This window comes from Cibotium barometz, chromosome 58 (assembly GCF_041138505.1).
Source record: "Cibotium barometz isolate CiBa-2024 chromosome 58, ASM4113850v1, whole genome shotgun sequence".
Taxonomy (NCBI): Eukaryota; Viridiplantae; Streptophyta; class Polypodiopsida; order Cyatheales; family Cibotiaceae; genus Cibotium; species Cibotium barometz.
The window spans coordinates 26,878,192-26,886,102 of NC_141103.1; positions in this window are offsets into that span (position 1 = coordinate 26,878,192).

Consider the following 7,911-nt stretch of genomic DNA (forward strand, 5'->3'; position numbering starts at 1 on the left):
GAGGAGTCAAGACATCTTTTCTGAGAGAGAAAGAGAGAGAAACCCCACAACAAAATGTAACTTGGCCCAATAGAGTAAAATCACCTCTGAAGCCACCGATGATGTAGGCCATGTGGTAGATGTATGTGTGAGCAATTTAGTCAAGGTCACGGGCACTTGTAGTAGTAGCCTTGGACACATAGAGAGAGAGTGTCAAGGACTATGAGTTTGGGACTTGAGGCATTGGTTGCGGGCTACCAAGTAAGAGGAAAACTTGGTATAGGGTCTAGGTGTGCTAGAATTATTCACTTGAGGGGAGGTGTTGAAATATGCAAGTGAATGGATGTGTGCAAAAACAAGCCCTTAGCAAGAGACTGTAATTAAGTGGGTAGCAATGAAAAGGTGAGAGGAATCTACTGATGAGAGAATCAAGGGTAGCATGAGTGAATATAGGGGTGTGGAAAGATGATAGGAAAAGGTGCCCCCAGATATAGGAGAGGTGGCACAAATCAAGGAGAAATGAGTGGGATTAGATGCTTGGCATCTTGTGGATGTAAAACCTATAAATTGAGGCATTGGCCTAATGAGAAATTATTGGTTTTTTAGTATCCATGCCTACATTAAGCTATTAGATTAATTGTTCACTAATCTCATCTTAATCATCATCTAATCACTTGCTTATTATGTTGATTCTTGTATTTGATCCACCATAGCTCATCACATTGCTGCAAATTTAACATGGTATCAAAGCTAAGCTTAGGATTCATCTGATTTTTGAGCCTAATTATCCATCCTAATTACTATACTAATCATAATTAGAGTTAATCCATGTTTTTAGCTCTCTTTAACTAAACCTCTACACCCCCAGCTGGTGGAGGGGCTTGATCTCCCTCCATCCTTAACATTAGACTAAATCTTCTTAGCCAAGCCTAGCCAGCCTCCCCACGCTTCAGCCTGTTAGGTCATCACGTCAAACCGCCGCCAGATTCAGTAGAAATTTACGAAATCGCCAGTGCCTTTTTCTATGAGTAAATCTACAAAATTGATTTCATGCCTTGGAATTGGAGCTATTGGAGCTAGCCCAAGAGGTTTTTGGGTGTGCTGAACATGCTGGTGATCTCAGATTTGAGAAATTCCTCAAGGAGAAGTGCTCTGCATCAAATCTGCAAGTGACTTTGGTAAAACAGAGCTTAAGCATTCAATAATTGGTCAATTATTTTGTTTCTTAGCTTGGTCCTCTACTAGACTAATTGCTATTGATTTCATTGAACCAGATCTGGCCTCCCCATACACTCTATTTTTTACACACAAAATAGGGGATTATTTCACTAATCAATGATTAATTAACACTAATCATTACTTTTAGGTGCAATTGATGGTTCAAATTTACCATTGGGTATCTGATATACAGATCTCTATCACTTTAGACTGCAATTCGGAGAAGGTTTGATATCCCAACCATTCAGTACAAATCAGTTACCCTTGGCTGTATGTAATTTTTGGTGAATTCATGCCGATAAACTTGTAATCATTAAACATCTGATTGGAGTTTTAAAAAGGGTAGACACTATCCTTGAATCTTGAATTGCATCAAGAGGTAAGACCCCCTTCACATCATCATGAGAACGGCACAAGAAATAGCTAAATTTAACAGGGAGCAGTTCCATATATGGCAAACAAAGACCATGTATTTTCTCATGAGGAAGAATCTGTGGGGGCTAGTTGAGGGAAGAGATTAATGTCCAGAGGAGATTGGGGAGAATGAGTGGAAGAGCAGGAATGAGAAAGCATTAGGACTCATTGCACTTTGCTTAAATGATGAAATTATTCACCACATTGCAGGGATACAACGGTCTAAAGATGCATGGGATGAACTTAACAAATTATTTGGCACTCAAGCAAGAAATTTCAAGATAAATCTGCTAATGCAATTCTACAAACTTGCCATGAAGGAAAGTGAACCTCTAACCACATACTTGAACAAATATAAAAGCATTAAGCAACAAATGGCAGCCATTGGTAAGAAGGTAGAAGATGATGAAGCACTAGCAGTGCTTCTGAGTGGACAAAGGAGAGTATGAGAACATTGTGGCATTCTTAAAGAATGTACTAGATTTGAAGCTACATGAGATAGAAGGAACTCTACTAGAGCAAGAGAACAAGGTCAAAGAGAAGAAAGGGTTGGACCTAACAACTAGAGAGAAGAAAGCATTCTACAACCCGAGGAGGCCTTGCACGAGGTCCAGGAGACGAGGAAGAGGCAGGGGAGGAGGAAGGACCATCACTTGACACAATTGTGGGAAGCCACAATATATGGCTAGAGACTGCTTAAAAATGGATTAACTCTAATTATGATTAGTAGAGTAATTAGCATGGATAATTAGGCTCAAAAATCAGATGAATCCTAAGCTTAGCTTTGATACCATGTTAAATTTGTGGCAATTTGATGAGCTATGGTGGATCAAATGCAAGAATCAACATAATAAGCAAGTGATTAGATGATGATTAAGATGAGACCAATTAATCTAATAGCTTAATTTAGGCATGGATACTCAAAAACTAGCAATTTCTCATTAGGCCAATGCCTCAGTTTATAGGTTTTACATCCACAAGATGCCAAGCATCTAATCCCACTCATTTCTCTTTGATTTGTGCCACCTCCTCTACATTTGGGGGCACCTTTTCCTATCATCTTTCCACACCCCTATATTCACTCATGCTACCCTTGATTCTCTCATCAGTAGATTCCTCTCACCTTTTCACTACTACCCACTTAATTATAGACTCTCTTTTACAGTCTCTTGCTAAGGGCTTGTTCTTGCACACACCCATTCACTTGCATATTTCAACACCTCCCCTGAAGTGAATAATTCTAGCACACCTGGATCCTATACTAATTTTCCCTCTTACTTGTTGGTAGCCCGCGACCAGTGCCTCAAGTCCCAAACTCATAGTCCTTGACACTCTCTCTCTCTCTATGTGTCCAAGGCTACTATAAGTGCCTGCAACCTTGACTAAAGTGCTCACACATACATCTAGCACACCTGGACCCTATACCAAGTTTCCCTCTTACTTGGTAGCCCGCGACGACCAGTGCCTCAAGTCCCAAACTCATAGTCCTTAACACTCTCTCTCTATGTGTCCAAGACTACTACAAGTGCCCGTGACCTTGACTAAAGTTCTCACATATACATCTACCACATGGCCTACATCATCGGTGGCTCAGACATGATTTTACTCTATTGAGGCAGGTTACATTGGGTTTTGGGGTTTCTCTCTCTTAGAAAAGATGTCCTGACTCCTCTACCTTAGGAGTCTCCATGAAGTTTGCTGATCTTCTTCATTGGGTTTGCTGTTTGTAGAACAGCCACACTCAGTGTAGGAAGGAGGTCCATCCACTACTGTAAGGCACCAGATCTCGCCTCCCCGTACATTCTATTTTTTGCACACAAAACATGGGATTATTTCACTAATCAATGATTATAATCACTACTTTTTGGTACAATTGATGGTTCAAATTTACCATTGGGTATCTGATATATAGATTTCTATCATTTTAGATTGCAATTCGGAGATGGTTTGATATCCCAACCATTCAGTACAAATCAGTTACCCTTGGCTTTATGTAATTTTTGGTGAACTCATGCTATGATAAACTTATTGTAATCATCATTAAGCATCATATTATAGTTTTAAAAGGGCAGACACTACCCTTAAATCTTGAATTGGATCAAGAGGTAAGACCCCCTTCACATCATCATGAGCACGGCACAAGAAATAGCTAAATTTAATGGGGAGCAGTTCCATACATGGCAAACAAAGACCATGTATTTGCTCATGAGGAAGAATCTGTGGGGGCTAGTTGAGGGAAGAGATGAATGTCCAGAGGAGATTGGGGAGAATGAGTGGAACAACAGGAATGAGAAAGCAATAGGACTCATTGCACTTAGCTTAAATGATGAAAATATTCATCTCATTGCAGGGATACAATGGGCTAAAGATGCATGGGATGAACTTAACAAATTATTTGGCACTCAAGCAAGAAATTTTAAGATACATCTGCTAATGCAATTCTACAAACTTGACATGAAGGAAAGTGAACCTCGAACCACACACTTGAACAAATATAAAAGCATTAAGCAACAACTAGCAGCCATTGGTAAGAACGTAGAAGATGATGAGGCACTAGCAGTGCTTCTGAAGAGTGTGGACAAGGGAGAGTATGAGAACATTGTGGCAACCTTAAAGAATGTACCAGATTTGAAGTTGCATGAGATAGAAGGAGCTCTACTAAAGCAAGAGAACAAGGTCAAAGATAAGAAAGGGTTGGACCCAACAACTAGAGAGAAGAAAGCATTCTACACCACCCGAGGAGGCCTTGCACGAGGTCGAGGAGACGAGGAAGAGACGAGGAAGAGACAGGGGAGGAGGAAGGACCTTCACTTGCCACAATTGTGGGAAGCCACGACATATGGCTAGAGACTGCTCTACATCAAACCCAATGAAGAAGGATAGACATCAGCAAACTTCATGGAGACTCCTAAGGGAGAGGAGTCACGACATCTTTTCTGAGAGAGAAAGAGAGAGAAACCCCACAACCCAATGTAACCTGGCCCAATAGAGTAAAATCACCTCTGAGCCACCAATGATGTAGGCCATGTGGTAGATGTATGTGTGAGCACTTTAGTCAAGGTCACGGGCACTTTTAGTAGCCTTGGACACATAGAGAGAGAGTGTCAAGGACTATGAGTTTGGGACTTGAGGCACTGGTCGTGGGCTACCAAGTAAGAGAGGGAAACTTGGTATAGGGTCTAGGTGTGCTAGAATTAATCACTTGAGGGGAGGTGTTGAAATATGCAAGTGAATGGGTGTGTGCGGGAACAAGCCCTTAGCAAGAGATTGTAAAAGGGAGTCTGTAATTAAGTGGGTAGCAGTGAAAAGGTGAGAGGAATCTACTGATGAGAGAATCAAGGGTAGCATGAGTGAATATAGGGGAGTGGAAAGATGATAGGAAAAGGTGCCCCCCCAGATGTAGGGGGAGGTGGCGCAAATCAAGGAGAAATGAGTGGGATTAGATGCTTGGCATCTTGTGGATGTAAAACCTATAAATTGAGGCATTGGCCTAATGAGAAATTGTTGGTTTTTGAGTATCCATGCCTACATTAAGCTATTAGATTATTTGCTCACTAATCTCGTCTTAGTCATCATCTAATCACTTGCTTATTATGTTGATTCTTGCATTTGATCCACCATAGCTCATCACATTGCTGCAAATTTGGTATCAAAGCCAAGCTTAGGATTCATCTGATTTTTGAGCCTAATTACCCATGCTAATTACTCTACTAATCATAATTAGAGTTAATCCATATGTTTAGCTCTCTTTAACTAAACCTCTACACCCCCAGCTGGTGGAGGGGCTTGATCTCCCTCCATCCTTAACATTAGACTAAATCTTCTTAGCCAAGCCTAACCAGCCTCCCCACGCTTAAGCCTGTTAGGTCAACACGTCAAACCATCGTCGGATTTAGCAAAAATTTACAAAATTGCCAATGCCTTTTTCTTTGAGTAAATCTGCAAAATTACTTTCATGCCTCGGAATTGGAGCTATTGGAGCTAGCCCAAAGGGTTTTTGGGTGTGCTTAACATGCTGGTGATCTCAGATTTGAGAAATTCCTCAAGGAGAAGTGGCATCAAGCTCTGCATCAAATCTACAAAGTGACTTTGGCAAAACAAAGATTAAGCATTCAATGTTTGGTCAAATCTTTCGTTTCTTGGCTTGATCTCTGTACACTCTAATTTTTGCACACAAAACATGGAATTACTTCACTAAAATCAATGATTAATTAGCACTAATTATTGCTTTTTGGTGCAATTGATGGTTCAAATTTACCATTGGGTATCTGATATACATATCTCTATCACTTTAGATTACCATTCGGAGATGGTTTGATACCCCAACCATTCAGTACAAATCAATTACCCTTGGCTTTATATAATTTTTGGTGAATTCATGCTAATTAAACATCAGATTGGAGTTTTAAAAGGGCAGACACTGCCCTTGAATCTTGAATTAAATCAAGAGGTAAGACCCCCTTCACATCATCATGAGCACAGCACAAGAAATAGCTAAATTTAATGGGGAGGAGTTCCATGCATGGCAAACAAAGACCATGTATTTACTCATGAGAGGAAGAATCTGTGGGGGCTAGTTGAGTGAAGAGATGAATGTCCAGAGGAGATTGAGGAGAATGAGTGGAATAGCAGGAACGAGAAAGCATTAGGACTCATTGCACTTAGCTTAAATGATGAAATTATTCACCACATTGTAGGGATACAACGGGCTAAAGTTGCATGGGATGAACTTAACAATTATTTAGAACTCAAGCAAGAAATTTCAAGATAAATCTGCCAATGCAATGCTACAAACTTGACATGAAGGAAAGTGAACCTCTAACCACACACTTGAACAAATATAAAAGCATTAAGCAACAATTGGAAACCATTGATAAGAAGGTAGAAGATGATGAGAAACTAGCAGTGCTTCTGAAGAGTGTAGACAAGGGAGAGTATGAGAACATTGTGGCAACCTTAAAGAATGTACCAGATTTGAAGCTGAATGAGATAGAAGGAGCTCTACTAGAGCAAGAGACCCAACAACTAGAGAGAAGAAAGCATTCTACACCCGAGGAGGCCTTGCACGAGGTCGAGGACGAGGAAGAGGTAGGGGAGGAGGAAGGACCATCACTTACCACAATTGTGGGAAGCCAGGACATATGGCTAGAGATTGGTCTATAGCAAATCCAATGAAGAAGGATCGACATCGGCAAACTTCATGGAGATTCCTAAGGTACACGAGTCAAGACATTTCTGAGAGAGAAAGAGAGAGAAACCCCAAAACCCAATGTAATCTGCCCTAATAGAGTAAAATCACCTTTGAGCCATCGATGATGTAGGCCATGTGGTAGATGTATGTGTGAGCACTTTAGTCAAGGTCACGGGCACTTGTAGTAGCCTTAGACACATAGAGAGAGAGTGTCAAGGACTATGAGTTTGGGACTTGAGGCACTAGTCGCGGGCTACCAAGTAAGAGGGAAACTTGGTATAGGGTCCAGGTGTGCTAGAATTATTCACTTGAGGGGAGGTGTTGAAATATGCAAGTGAATGGGTGTGTGCAAGAACAAGCCCTTAGTAAGAGACTGTGAAAGAGAGTCTGTAATTAAGTGGGTAGCAATAAAAAGGTGAGAGGAATCTACTCTATGAGAGAATCAAGGGTAGCATGAGTGATAATAGGGGTGTGGAAAGATGATAGGAAAAGGTACCCCCAGATGTAGGGGAGGTGGCACAAATCAAGGAGAAATCAGTGGGATTAGATGCTTGGCATCTTGTGGATATAAACCTTTAAATTGAGGCATTGACCTAATGAAAAATTGTTGGTTTTTGAGTATCCATGCCTACATTAAGCTATTAGATTAATTACTCACTAATCTCATCTTCATCATCATCTAATCACTTGCCTATTATGTTGATTCTTGCATTTGATCTACCATAGCTCATCACATTGCTGCAAATTTAACATGGTATCAAAGCCAAGCTTAGGATTCATCTGATCTTTTAGCCTAATTATCCATGCTAATTACTCTACTAATCATCATAATTAGAGTTAATCCATTTTTTAGCTCTCTTTAACTAAACCTCTACACCCCTAGCTGGTGGAGGGGCTTGATCTCCCTCCATCCTTCACATTAGACTAAACTTCTTAACCAAGCCTAGCCAGCCTCCCCACGCTTCAGCCTGTTAGGTCAGCACGTCAAAGCGCCACCGGATTCAGCAGAAATTTGTGAAATCACCAATGCCTTTTTCTCTGAGTAAATCTGCAAAATTGCTTTCATGCCTTGGAATCGGAGCTATTGGAGCTAGCCCAAAGGGTTTTAG